This window comes from Moschus berezovskii, chromosome 17 (assembly GCF_049115385.1).
Source record: "Moschus berezovskii isolate FMDL1 chromosome 17, NW_MosBer_1.0, whole genome shotgun sequence".
NCBI lineage: Eukaryota > Metazoa > Chordata > Mammalia > Artiodactyla > Moschidae > Moschus > Moschus berezovskii.
The window spans coordinates 3401128-3416278 of record NC_142476.1 but is presented as its reverse complement, the minus strand read 5'-3'; the positions used below and the strand labels follow the sequence as shown (position 1 = coordinate 3416278).

Here is a 15151-nt window from a genome sequence, read left to right as displayed (position 1 = left end):
ATTTGTTTTCGCACTTACAGTGTCTAGCTGTGCATGCAGGCTCAGTTGTTGTGTCACATGGGTTCCAGATTGTGTGGGCTTCAGTAGTTGTGGCACACAGGCCCAGTAGTTTGACCCACAGCCTTAGTTTCTCTGCGACATGTGGGATCTGACAGTCCACTTTGGTTTTATTTATTTTTAATTGAAGGATAATTGGTTTAGAATTTTGAGTTGGTTTCTGCCATACATCAACATGAATCAGCCATAAGTATAGGTATACATATGTCCCCTTCCTCCTGAACCAAAAACACGGAGCTCTTCACAAATTCATAATTCATTGTCATCTTGTGCAGAGGCCATGCTAATTTTCTATTTCATTCCAATTTTAGCATATGTGTTGTTAAAGCAAGCACCCACTTGTTTTCAAATTTATTTTGTCTGAATATTGTGACCTCCGCTTTTTTGTCATTTCCATTTGCATGAAATATCTTTCCCATCCTCCCTCTTTCAATCTATGTGTTTCCTTAGCCCTAAAGTGGGTCTCTTAGAGGCAACATATTGTAGACTCTTGTTTTTCTTTCCAGTCTGCCACACTATGTCTTTTGATTTGAACATTTAGTCTATTGACATGTAGCGGTGGTTGAACGGGCACAGGAGGGCAGAGAGGAGCTACTCCACGTTCAAGGTCAGGAGGGTCAGCAGTGAGGAGATACCCCTTGTCCAAGGTAAGCAGCAGTGGCTGCACTTTGCTGGAGCAGCCGTGAAGATATATCCCACGATCAAGGTAAGAGAAACAGAAGGTAGGTATTGCGAGAGGGCATCAGAGGGCAGACAAACTGAAATCATAATCACAGAAAACTAGTCAATCTGATCACACGGACCACAGCCTTGTCTAACTCAATGAAACTAAGCCATGCCCCGTGGGCCCACCAAGATGGGCGGGTCATGGTGGAGAGATCTGATAGAATGTGGTCCACTGGAAAAGAGAATGGCAAACCACTTCAGTATTTTTGCCTTGAGAACCCCGTGAACAGTATGAAAAGGATAAATGAGAGGATACTGAATGAGGAACTCCCCAGGTCTGTAGGTGACCAATATGCGCCCAATATGCTACTGGAGATCAGTGGACAAATAACTCCAGAAAGAATGAAGGTATGGAGCCAAAGCAAAAACAAAACCCAGTTGGGGATGTGACCGGTGATAGAAGCAAGGTCCGATGCTGTAAAGAGCAATATTGCATAGGAACCTGGAATGTTAGGTCCATGAATCAAAGCGAATTGGAAGTGGTCAAACAGGAGATGGCAAGAATGAACGTGGACGTTCTGGGAATCAGTGAACTAAAATGGACTGGAATGGGTGAATTTAACTCAGACAACCATTATATCTACTACTGTGGGCAGGAATCCCTTAGAAGAAATGGAGTAGCCATCATGGTCAACAAAAGAGTCCGAAATGAAGTACTTGGTTGCAATCTCAAAAACGACAGAATGATCTCATGATCTGAGCCACAGTCAGCTCCCGGTCTTGTTTTTGCTAACTGTATAGAGCTTCTGCATCTTTGGCTGCAAAGAATATAATCAATCAGATTTCGGTGTTGACCATCTGGTGATGGCCATGTGTAGAGTCTTCTCTTGTGTTGTTGGAAGAGGGTGTTTGCTATGACCAGTGCATTCTCTTGGCAAAACTCTATTAGCCTTTGCCCTGCTTCATTCCGTGCTCCAAGGCCAAATTGGCCTGTTAGTCTAGGTGTTTCTTGACTTCCTACTTTTGCATTCCAGTGCTTTATAATGAAAAGGACATCTTCTTTGGGTGTTAGTTCTAAAAGGTCTTGTAGGTCTTCATAGAAACGTTCAACTTCGGGTTCTTCAGCATTACTGGTTGGAGCGTAGGCTTGAATTACTGTAATATTGAATGGTTTGCCTTGGAAACGAATAGAGATCATTCTGTCGCTTTTGAGATTGCATCTAAGTACGGCATTTTGGACTCTTTTGTAGACCATGATGGCTACTCCATTTCTTCTAAGGGATTCCTGCCCACAGTAGTAGATATAATGGTCGTCTGAGTTGCCATGAAATTAAAAGACGCTTACTCCTTGGAAGGAAAGTTATGACCAACGTAGATAGTATATTAAAAAGCAGAGACATTACTTTGCCAACAAAGGTCCGTCTAGTCAAGGCTATGGTTTTTCCCGTGGTCATGTATGGATGTGAGAGTTGGACTGTGAAGAAAGCTGATCGCCAAAGAATTGATGCTTTTGAACTGTGGTGCTGGAGAAGACTCTTGAGAGTCCCTTGGACTGCAAGGAGATCCAACCAGTCCATTCTAAAGGAGATCAGTCCTGGGTGTTCATTGGAAGGACTGATACTGAAGCTGAAACTGCAATACTTTGGCCACCTCATGTGATGAGTTGACTCACTGGAAAAGACTCTGATGCTGGGAAAGGTTGGGGGCGGGAGGAGAAGGGGATGACAGAGAATGAGATGGCTGGATGGCATCACCGACTCTGTGGACATGAGTTTGAGTGAACTCTGGGAGTTGGTGATGGACAGGGAGGCTTGGCGTGCTGTGATTCATGGGGTCGCAGACAGTCGGACACAACTGAGTGACTGAACTGAACTGAACTGAGTTAAATTCACTCATTCCAGTCCATTTTAGTTCACTGATTCCCAGAATGTCGATGTTCACTCTTACCATCTCCTCTTTGACTACTTCATATTTACCTTGATTCATGGACCTAACATTCCAGGTTCCTATGCAATATTGCTCTTTACAGCATCGGACCTTGCTTCTATCACCAGTCACATCCACAACTAGGTATTGTTTTTGCTTTGGCTCCATCCCTTCATTCTTTCTGGAGTTATTTCTCCACTGATCTCCAGTAGCATTTTGGGCACCTACAGACCTAAGGATTCCTCATTCAGTATCTTCTCATTTATCCTTTCATACTGTTCATGGGGTTCTCAAGGCAAGAATACTGAAGTGGTTTGCCATTCCCTTCTCCAGTGGATAACAATCTATCAGACCTCTCCACCATGACCCGCCCATCTTGGGTGGCCCCACGGGGCATGGCTTAGTTTCATTGAGTTAGACAAGGCTGTGGTCCGTGTGATCAGATTGACTAGTTTTCTGTGATTATGATTTAAGTATTTCTGCTTTATTGACTATGCCAAAGCCTTTGACGGTGTGGATCACAATAAACTGTGGAAAATTCTGAAAGAGATGGGAATACCAGACCTCCTGACCTGCCTCTTGAGAAACCTGTATGCAGGTCAGGAAGCAACAGTTAGAACTGGACATGAAACAACAGACTCGTTCCAAATAGGAAAAGGATTATGTCAAGGCTGTATATTGTCACCCTGCTTATTTAACTTATATGTAGAATACACCAGGAGGAACGCTGGGTGGGAGGAAGCACAAGCTGGAATCAAGATTGCTGGGAGAAATATCAATAACCTCAGATATGCAGATGACACCACCCTAATGGCAGAAAGTGAAGAGGAACTAAAAACCTCTTGAGGAAAGTGAAAGAGGAGAGTGAAAAGGTTGGCTTGAAGCTCAACATTCAGAAAACAAAGATCGTGGCATCTGGTCCCATCACTGCATGGGAAATAGATGGGGAAACAGTGGAAACAGTGTCAGACTTTATTTTTGGGGGCTCCAAAATCACTACACATGCTGATTGCAGCCATGAAATTAAAAGACACTTAGTCCTTGGAAGGAAAGTTATGACCAACCTAGACAGCATATTAAAAAGCAGAGACATTACTTTGCCAAAAAAAGTCCGTCTAGTCAAGGCTATGGTTTTTCCAGTGGTCATGTATGGATGTGAGAGTTGGGCGGTGAAGAAAGCTGATCACTGAAGAACTGATGCTTTTGAACTGTGTTGTTGGAGAAGACTCTTGAGAGTCCCTTGGACTGCAGGGAGATCCAACCAGTCCATTCTAAAGGAGATCGATCCTGGGTGTTTATTGGAAGGACTGATGCTAAAGCTGAAGTTCCAATACTTTGGTCACCTCATGCAAAGAGTTGACTCACTGGAAAAGTCTCTGATGATGGGAGGGATTGAGGACAGGAGGAGAAGGGTATAACGGAGAATGAGATGGCTGGATGGCATCACCGGCTCGATGGACATGAGTTTGAGTGAACTCTGGGAGTTGGTGATGGACAGGGAGGCCTGGCCTGTTGTGATTTATGGGGTCGCAAAGAGTCAGACAGGACTGAGCCACTGAATTGAACTGAACTGAACTGATCTCTGTTCGTTTCCAAGGAAAGCCATTCAATATTGCAGTACCCAAGCCTATGCCCCAACCAGTAACACTGAAGAAGCCGAAGTTGAACGGTTCTATGAAGACCTACAAGACCTTTTAGAACGAACACCCAAAAAAGATGTCCTTTTCATTATAGGGAACTGGAATGCAAAAGTAGGAAGTCAAAACACACCTGGAGTAACAGGCAAATTTGGCCTTGGAGTACAGATTGGAGCAGGGCAAAGGCTAATAGAGTTTTGCCAAGAAAATGCACTGGTCAAAGCAAACACCCTCTTCCAACATCACAAGAGAAGACTCTACACGTGGACAACACCAGATGGTCAACACCGAAATCAGATTGATTATATTCTTTGCATCAAAAGATGGAGAAGAATTGCCAAATTCAGACTTAAATTAAAGAAAATAGGGAAAACCAACAGACCATTCAGATGTGACCTAAATCATCCCTTATGATTTTACAGTGGAAGTGAGAAATAGATATAGGGACTAGATCTGATAGATAGAGTGTCGGATGAACTATGGACAGAGGTTCATGACATTGTACAGGAAACAGGGATCAAGGCCATCCCCATGGAAAAGAAATGCAAAAAAGCAAAATTGCTGTGTGGGGAGGCCTAACAAATAGCTGTGAAAAGAGGAGAAGTGAAAAGCAAAGGAGAAAAAGAAAGATATAAGCATCTGGATGCAGAGATCCAAAGAATAGCAAGGAGAGATAAGAAAGCCTTCCTCAGTGGTCAATGCAAAGAAATAGAGGAAAAAAAAAAACAAAACACAGAATAGGAAAGATTAGAGATCTCTTCAAGAAAATTAGAGACACCAAGGGAACATTTCATGCAAAGATGGGCTTGATAAAGGACAGAAATTGTATGGACCTAACAGAAGCACAAGATATTAAGAAGAGGTGGCAAGAATACACAGAAGAACTGTACAAAAAAGATCTTCACGAGCAATATAATCACGATTGTGTGATCACACACCTTGAGCCAGACATCTTGGAATGTGAAGTCAAGTGGACCTTAGAAAGCATCACTACGAACAAAGCTAGTGGAGGTGATAGAATTCCAGTTGAGCTATTTCAAATCCTGAAAGATGATGCTTTGAAAGCACTGCACTCAATATGCCAGCAAATTTGGAAAACTCAGCAGTGGCCACAGGACTAGAAAAGGTCAGTATTCATTCCAATCCCAAAGAAAGGCAATGCCAAAAAATGCTCAAACTACTGCACAATTGCACTCATCTCCCACGCTAGTAAAGTCACGCTCAAAATTCTCCAAGCCAGGCTTCAGCAATACGTGAACAATGAACTTGCAGATGTTCAAGCTGGCTTTAGAAAAGGCAGAGGAACCAAAGATGAGATTGTCAACATCCACTGGATCATGGAAAAAGCAAGAGAGTTCCAGAAACACATCTATTTCTGCTTCATTGACTATGCCAAAGCCTTTGACTGTGTGGATCACAATAAGCTGTGGGAAATCCTGAAAATGATGGGAATACCAGACCACCTGACTTGCCTCTTGAGAATCCTGTATTCAGGTCAGGAAGCAACAGTTAGAATTGGACATGGAACAACAACTGGGTCCAAATAGGAAAATGATTATGTCAAGGCTGTATATTGTCACCCTGCTTATTTAATATGCAGAGTACATCATGAGGAACCCTGGGCTGGAAGAAGCACAAGCTGGAAACATGTTTGCTGGGAGAAATATCAATAACCTCAGATATGCAGATGACACCACTCTTATTGCCGAAAGTGAAGAGGAACTAAAGAGCCTCTTGATGAAAGTGAAAGAGGAGAGTGAAAAAGTTGGCTTAAATCCCAACATTCACAAAACTAAGATCATGGCATCTGGTCCCATCACTTCATAGGAAATAAATGGGGAAACAATGGAAACAGTGTCAGACTTTATTATTCTGGGCTCTAAAATCCCTGGGGATGCTGATTGCAGACATGAAATTAAAAGAGGTTTACTCCTTTTAAAGGAAAGTTATGACCAACCTAGATAGTATATTAAAAAGCAGAGACATTACTTTGCCAACCAAGGTCCGTCTAGTCAAGGCCTTGGTTTTTCCAGTGGTAATATATGGATGTGAGAGCTGGACTGTGAAGAAAGTTGATCTCCGAAGAATTGATGCTTTTGAACTGTGGTGCTGGAGAAGACTCTTGAGAGTCCCCTGGACTGCAGGGGGATCCAACCAGTCCATTCTAAAGGAGATCAATCCTGGGTGTTCATTGGAAGGACTGATGCTAAAGCTGAAACTCCAATACTTTGGCCACCTCATATGAAGAGTTAACTCACTGGAAAAGACTCTGATGCTGGGAAGGATTGGGGCCAGGAGAAGGGGACGACAGAGAATGAGATGGGTGGATGGCATCACTGACCTGATGGAGGTGAGTTTGAGTGAACTCTGGGAGTTGGTGATGGACAGGGAGGCCTCGCGTGGTGTGATTCATGGGTTCTCAAAGAGTCGGACACGACTGGGCGACTGAACTGAACTGATACTGCCATTTTAAATCTTGTTTTCCAGTTGATTCTGTATTTCTCCACTGTTTCCTTCTTTTGTTTTACTTTTCATGGTTTCATAATGGTTTTATTGTATGCTTGTCTTCTCTTCGTGTGTGTGTGTGTGTGTGTGAATCTGTTTTATGTTTTTGATTTCTGGTTATCCTGTTTTTCAAGTATATTAACCCCTTCCTACATCTGCTTAGTTTATACTGATAGTCATGTAAATTCAAAAACATTCTAAAGAAAAAGTATTTACATTTTCTTACTCTGTTTCCCCACCTTTTATGGTTTTGATATCCTCTTCTACATCTTCATGTTTATCCCTTTGCTGTTCCATGTGTTTATCATCGCTTTCACAATTTTTTTTTCTTTTTTGATTTATATAATGGCTAAGTGATTCATTTTCTAATTGTGATTTCTTTTTTCCTATATCTTCTTTCTTCTTTTCTATTTAGGGAAGAGCTTTCAATATATCTTACAGGATAGGTTTCATATTGCTGTATTCTTTTCATTTTTGCTTGTCTCATAAATCCTTTATCTCACCTCATATTCTAAATGATAATCATGTTGGGTAGAGTATTCTTTGCTGCAGATTATTCCCTTTCAAAACTCTGAATATATTTTCCTTTCCCTTTTGCCCTGCAGTGTTTCTGTAGAGAAATCAGCTATCACCTTATGCGTATTTCCCTTTAAGTAACTCTTTATTTTTCTGTTTCTGCTTTAGAATTGTCTCTTTAACTTTTTCATTTTATATATAACATGTCTTGGTTTAGGTCTGTTTGTGTTCATCTTCTTTGGGAACGTTTTTGCTTCCTATATCTGGATATCTTTAAGTTTGGGAAGTTTCCAGCCACAATTTCTTCAAATGTATTTTCAATCCCCTTTTCTTTTCCTTCTTCTTCTGAAATCACTATTATGTGTAGATTGGGACGCTTTATGTTACCCCATAGATCTTGTATACAGTTTTCATTTTTCTTCATTTGTCTTTCTGGTTGCCATGCTGACTAGGTAATCTCCATTATTCTATTTTCCAGACTACTTCTTCCTTCTTCTGAATTATTCTTTCCAGTATTCATTGCCTTTCAGTTCAGTTCAGTTCAGTTCAGTTCATTCGCTCAGTCGTGTCCGACTCTTTGCGACCCCATGAATCACAGCACGCCAGGCCTCCCTGTCCATCACCAACTCCCAGAGTTCACTCAAACTCATGTCCATCGAGTCGGTGATGCCATCCAGCCATCTCATTCTCTGTCGTCCCCGTCTCCTCCCACCCCCAACCCCCTCAGCATCAGAGTCTTTTCCAGTGAGTCAACTCGTTGCATGAGGTGGCCAAAGTATTGCAGTTTCAGCTTTAGCATCAGTCCTTCCAATGAACACCCTGGATTGATCTCCTTTAGAATGGACTGCTTGGATCTCCTTGCAGTCCAAGGGACTTTAGCTCGGCTTTAATCTTCGAAAATAAACTTTCTAATTTTTTTGCCTCTTCCTTATAGTGTCTCATTCCTTTTTACAGTGATGTGCATTTCTGTCAATAGCTAATCTTAATTCCTTCAGTATTTTCATTACCTCCTTTTGAACTCGGTGTCTATTAGATTGAAGAGTACAGTTTGATTGTCAACTATGTGTAAAAGAATGAAATTAGAAAACTTTCTAACAGCATACACAAAAATAAACTCAAAATGGATTAAAGACTTAAACATAAGACCAGAAACTATAAAACTCTTAGAGAAAAACATAGGCAGAACACACTCTCTGACATAAATAACTGCAAGATCCTCTATGATTTTCCTCCTAGAGTAATGGAAAACAAAAATAAACAAATGGGACCTAATTAAACATAAAACCTTTAGCACAATAAAGGGAACTATAAGCAAGGTTAAAACACAAACCTCAGAATGGGAGAAAATAATAACAAATGAAACAACTGACAAAGAATTAATCTCCCAAATATATGAGCAGCACATATAGCTCAATACCAGAAAAGCAAACAACCCAATCAAAATGTGGGCAGAAGACCTAAATAGACGTTTCTCCAAGGAAGACATACAGATGGCTAATAAACACACGAAAGATGCTCAACATCACTCATTATTAGAGAAATGCAAATCAAAACCACAGTGAGGCATCATTTCACCAGTCAGAATGGCCATCATCAAAAAGTCTACAAACAATAAATGCTGGAGAGGCTATGGAAAATAGGAAACCCTCTTACACTATTGAAAGGAATGCAAACAGATACAAACACTATGGAGAACAGTATGAAGAGTCCTTAAAAAACTAGGAATGGGAAGGTGGAAGAAGATGGTGGAGGAGTAAGACAGGGAGATCTTCAACCTCCCCACAAATACAACAAAAACTCATCAAGATACAGAACAACTCTTACAAAACAACCTCTAGCAGACAGTAGAAGACCCCAGGCCTCCGGGGGGCAGGGGTTGGGCAGGTAAGCTCCCTGGAATGAGGCAGGAGAGAGGATGGAGACATAAAAATGGAAAATACAGAGAATTTCTGGATAGGAGCTTTTTCCCTGAGGGAGGGAGGGAGTTGTAAAGCAGGAAGAGTTCCCATGCACTGGAAGTTCCCTCACAGGGAGGCTCAAGGGGGAGCCATGGAATCTCAGAAAGACATTCAAAGCAAAGACTTACAGGGCAGAAAACAGAGAAAGTTGCACTTCTCAGCCCATAAGCAGCTCATGGACCATGGCCAGACAGTGAGCTTGGGGAACAGAGAGAAGCCTACAGAAGTCCTACAGCAGACAGGACAGGCCCAGTATGCTGAGAGAGGCCCACGATACAAACCTCTCCAGCACACAAAACCCTTCTGGCACAGAGGGTGGGCCTAGGGAGCAAACAAAGCCCCACAACATAGAGGGCGGGCCTGGTGAGATGAAGCAAGTGCACACAAGCCCTGTTATAAAGAGGGCAGGCCTGGGGAGCCAAGACAAGCACACACAAGTGCTGCAATACAGACAGCAAGCCCAGGGAGCTGAGACAAGTGTACACAGCCCTGTGACATAGAAGATGGGCCAGTGAGCCAAAACAAGTGCACAGAAACCTTGTGACATAGAGGACAGGCCCAGAGAGCTGAGACAAATGTACACAAGCCCCTCGACATAGCAGGATGGCCTGGTGAGCCAAAACATGGGCACATAAGCCCAGGACATAGAGGGTGAGCTCAGGGGGCTGAGGGAAGCCCACACAAGCCTCCACAATGCAGAGGGTATTGTCAGGAAGCTGAGAAAAGATCCACACAAGTGCCTACCAAGCAAGCTTTGGCCTGCAGTGCAGGGCAGAACTGGGGAAGAGAAGCACTGGCAAAGATTACAGGAAAAATAGGGGGCTGGTGGCAGTGAAGATATTCTGAGAGGGCCATTTTGCTGTGGCAGCAGAAATATACGTGTCTAACACTGCAATGGGGTCGCTAAGGATCGGACACGACTGAGCGACTTCACTTTCACTTTCACACATTGGAGAAGAAAATGGCAACCCACTCCAGTGTTCTTGCCTGGAGAATCCCAGGGACGGGGGAGCCTGGTGGGCTTCCGTCTATGGGGTCACACAGAGTCGGACACGACTGAAGTGACTTAGCAGCAGCAGCAGCAACACTGCAAACGTCCTGTGATGTAAAGAGCAATATTGCACAGGAACCTGGAATGTTAAGTCCATGAATCAGGGCAAACTGGAAGTGGTCAAATAGGAGCTGGCAAGAGTGAATGTAGACATTCAAGGAATCAGTGAACAAAAATGGACGGGAATGGGTGAATTTATCTCAGATGACTATTATATCTACTACTGTGGGCAGGAATCCCTTAGAAGAAATGGAGTAGCCATCATAATCAACAAAGGAGTCTGAAATGCAGTACTTGGGTGCAATCTCAAAAATGACAGAATGATCTCTGTTCGTATCCAAGGCAAACCATTCAGTATCATGGTAATTCAAGCCTATGCCCCAACCAGTAACGCTGAAGAAGCCGAAGTTGAACTGTTCTATGAAGACCTACAAGACCTTTTAGAACTAACACCCCCCAAATATGTCCTTTTCATTATAGGGGACTGGAATGCAGAAGTAGGAAGTCAAGAAACACCTGGACTAACAGGCAAATTTGGTCTTGGAGCATGGAATGAAACAGGGCAAAGGCTAATAGAGTTTTGCCAAGAGAACGCACTGGTCATAGCAAACACCCTCTTCCAACAACACAAGAGAAGACTCTACATATGGACATCACCAGATGGCCAATACCGAAATCTGATTGATTATATTCTTTGCATCCAAAGATGGAGAAGGTGTATACAGTCAGCGAAAACAAGACCAAGAGCTGACTGTGACTAAGATCATGAAATCCTTATTGCCAAATTCAGACTTAAATTGAAGAAAGTAGGGAAAACCACTAGACCATTCAGATATGACCTAAATCAAATCCTTTATGGTTATACAGTGGAAATAAGAAATAGATTTAAGGGACTAGATCTGATAGATAGAGTCCCTGATGAACTATGGACAGAGGTTCATGACATTGCACAGGAGACAGGGATCAAGACCATCGCCAAGAAAAAGAAATGCAAAAAAGCAAAATGGCTGTCTGAGGAGGCCTTACAAATAGCTGTGAAAAGAAGAGAAGTGAAAAGCAAAGGAGAAAAGGTGAGATATACTATTTGAATGCAGTTCCAAAGAATAGCAAGGAGAGATAAGAAAGCCTACCTCACCGATCAATGCAAAGAAATAGAGGAAAACAACAGAATAGGAAAGACTAGAGATCTCTTCAAGACAATTAGAGATACCAAAGAAATATTTCATGCAATGAAGGGCTCGATAAAGGACAGAAATGGTATGGACCTGACAGAAGCAGAAGATATTAAGAAAAGGTAGCAAGAATACACAGAAGCACTGTACAAAAAAGATCTTCATGATGAATATAATCATGATGGTGTGATCAATCACCTAGAGCCAGACGTCCCAGAATGTGAAGTCAAGTGGGCCTTCAGTTCAGTTCAGTCGCTCAGTTGTGTCCGACTCTTTGTGACCCTATGAATCACAGCACGCCAGGCCTCCCTGTCCATCACCAACTCCCGGAGTTCTCTCAAACTCATGTCCACAGAGTCGGTGATGCCATCCAGCCATCTCATTCTCTGTTGTCCCCGTCTCCTCCTGCCCCCAATCCCTCCCAGCATCAGAGTCTTTTCCAGTGAGTCACTCATCGCACGACGTGACCAAAGTATTGGAGTTTCAGCTAAAGCTGAAACATCAGTCCTTCCAATGAACACCCAGGATTGAGCTCCTTTAGAATGGATTGGTTGGATCTCCTTGCAGTCCAAGGGACTCTCAAGAGTCTTCTTCAACACCACAGTTCAAAAACATCAATTCTTCAGTGATCAGCTTTCTTCACAGTCCAACTCTCACATCCATACATGACCACAGGAAAAACCATAGCCTTGAATGGACGGATCTTTGTTGGCAAAGTAATGTCTCTGCTTTTTAATATGCTGTCTAGGTTGGTCATAACTTTCCTTCCAAGGAGGAAGCGTCTTTTAATTTCATGGCTGCAATCAGCATCCGCAGTGATTTTGGAGCCCAAAAAAATAAAGTCTGCCACTGTTTCCACTGCTTTTCCATCTATTTCCCATGCAGTGATGGGACCAGATGCCATGATCTTTGTTTTCTGAATGTTGAGTTTCAAGCCAATCTTTTCACTCTCCTCTTTCACCTTCATCAGGAGGCTTTTGAGTTCCTCTTCATTTTCTACCATAAGGGTGGTGTCATCTGCATATCTGAGGTTATTGATATTTCTCCTGGCAGTCTTGATTCCTGTTTGTGCTTCTTCCAGCCCAGTGTTCCTCATGATGTACTCTGCATATAAGTTAAATAAGCAGGGTGACAATATACAACCTTGACACACTCCTTTTCCTATTTGGAACCAGTCTGTTGTTCCATGTACAGTTCTAACTCTTGCTTCCTGACCTGCATACAGGTTTCTCAAGAGGCAGGTCAGGTGGTCTGAAATTCCCATCTCTTTCAGAATGTTCCACAGTTTATTGTGATCCACACAGTCAAAGACTTTAGCATGGTCAATGAAGCAGAAGTAGATGTTTTTCTGGACCTCTCTTGCTTTCTCCATGATCCAGCGGATGTCGGCAATTTGATCTCTGGTGCCTCTGCCTTTTCTAAAACCTGCTTGAACATCTGGAATTTCTCGGTTCACATATTGCTGAATCCTGGCTTGGAGACTTTGAACATGATTTTACTAGCGTGTGAGATGAGTGCAATTGTGCGGTAGTTTGAGCATTCTTTGGCATTGCCTTTCTTTGGGATTGGAATGAAGACTGACCTTTTGTAGTCCTGTGGCCACTGTTGATTTTTCCAAATTTGCTGGCATATTGAGTGCAGCACTTTCAAAGTATCATCTTTCAGGATTTGAAATAGAAGCATAATTATGAACAATTCTAGTGGAGGTGATGGAATTCCAGTTGATCTATTTCAAATCGTAAAGACAGAGGAACCAGAGATCAAATTGCCAACATCTGCTGGACTATTGAAAAAGCAAGAGACTTCCAGAAACAGGTCTATTTCTGCTTTATTGACTAAGCCAAAGCCTTTGACTGTGTGGAAAACAATAAACTGTGGAAAATTCTGAAAGAGATGGGAATCCCAGACCACCTGACCTGCCTTTTCAGAAACCTGTATGCAGGTCAAGAAGCAACAGTAAGAACTGACATTGAACAACAGACTACTTCCAAATAGGGAAAGGAGTACATTAAGGCTGTATAATGTCACCCTGCTTATTTAACTTATATGCAGAGTACATCATGAGAAACACTAGGCTGGATGAAGCACAAGCTGGAATCAAGATTTCCAGGAGAAATACCAATAACCTCAGATATGCACATGACACCACATGTATGGCAGAAAGTGAAGACGAACTAAAGAGACTCTTGCTGAAAGTGAAAGAGGAGAGTGAAAAAGTTGGCTTAAAGCTCAACATTCAGAAAACGAAGATCATGGCATCCAGTCCCATCACTTCATGGGAAATAGATGGGAAAACAGTGGCATACTTTATTCTTGGGGGCTCCAAAATCACTGCCCATGGTGACTGCAGCCATGAAATAAAAGACGCTTACTCCTTGGAAGGAAAGTTATGACCAACCTAGACAGCATATTAAAAATCAGAGACATTACTTTGCCAACAAAAGTCTGTCTAGTCAAGGCTATGGTTTTTCCAGTGGTCACGTATGGATATGAGAGTTGGACTATAAAGAAAACTGAGTGACGAAGAATTGATGCTTTTGAACTGTGGTGCTGGAGAAGACTCTTGAGAGTCCCTTGTGCTGCAAGGAGATCCAACCAATCTATCCTAAAGGAGATCAATCCTGAGTGTTCATTGGAAGGACTGATGTTGAAGTAGAAACTCCAATATTTTGGCCACCTCATGTGAAGAGGTGACTCATTTGAAAAGACCCTGATGCTTGGAAAGATTAGGGGTGGGAGGAGAAGGAAACGACAGAGGACGAGAATATTGGATGGCATCACCAACTCAATGGACATGAGTTTGGTTAAACTCTGGCAGTTGATGAGGGACAGGGAGGTCTGGCATTTTGCGGTACATGGGGTCACAAAGAGTCAGACACGACTGAGCAACTAAACTGAACTGAATAATGCCAAAGCCAGAAGGACTGCGCAAAAACTTGCTGAATCCATAGACACCCCGTGAGATTCTCCTGTTTGGGGGAATTTGTGCCTGTGTTCTCGTTTATGGAGCTGGATTTTGTCTCTCTGAAAGGCAGTGTCTTGTCCTACTACAGGACACTGTGTCCAACTACTGGACACTACACTGCCCTTCAGAGATATGAGATCCAGTTCCATCAACCAGAACACAGGCACAAGTTCCCTCAACCAGGAAAATATCACAAAACACTAATCCAACAGCATCGACTCCACAACCAAGAAGAAGTATGACCTTGAGAACATTTTTTTTTTCTTATAAATCACCCTATTGATTCTCTCTACATATTTCTACCTTTACATTATACTTTTGTGGTATTGTAGAGTTTTCATTTTTGTTTTTCTTGTTTAAAAAATACCCTCTTTTAAAGATTTTTTCACCTTTTTTGTGATTTTTCTAATTATGCTTTTGATATATTTGACTCCTTTTCTTCTATTATAGTTATTCCTGAATATACATAAATCTTTTTCACATATGTCTTTTTATCCTTGCTTTTCTAGTGTTTCTTTACCTCTTTTTTCCCTTTCTTCCACACCTTCCTTTTCTATTTTCTCTCCCTTCTCCTCTTTTTTCTCTTCCTCCTTTTCCCTTCACTCTTTCTTCTTTCACCAAGTAAGTTAAATTGTGGTGCTCTGTTTCTTATATTCCCGAGGTGGCAAGCTTCTGAGGCTCAGTTTTCCAGATTGAGC

At 42.3% G+C, this 15151-nt stretch overlaps 1 non-coding gene across 1 annotated transcript; it reads right to left on the bottom strand.

Annotated features, from left to right (window-relative positions):
- Window positions 1-282: 282 nt before the first annotated feature.
- LOC129551852 (U6 spliceosomal RNA) lies at window positions 283-392 on the bottom strand. Its single transcript, XR_008685161.1, has one exon. It is a non-coding gene; the product is annotated as a U6 spliceosomal RNA (small nuclear RNA).
- Window positions 393-15151: the final 14759 nt, after the last annotated feature.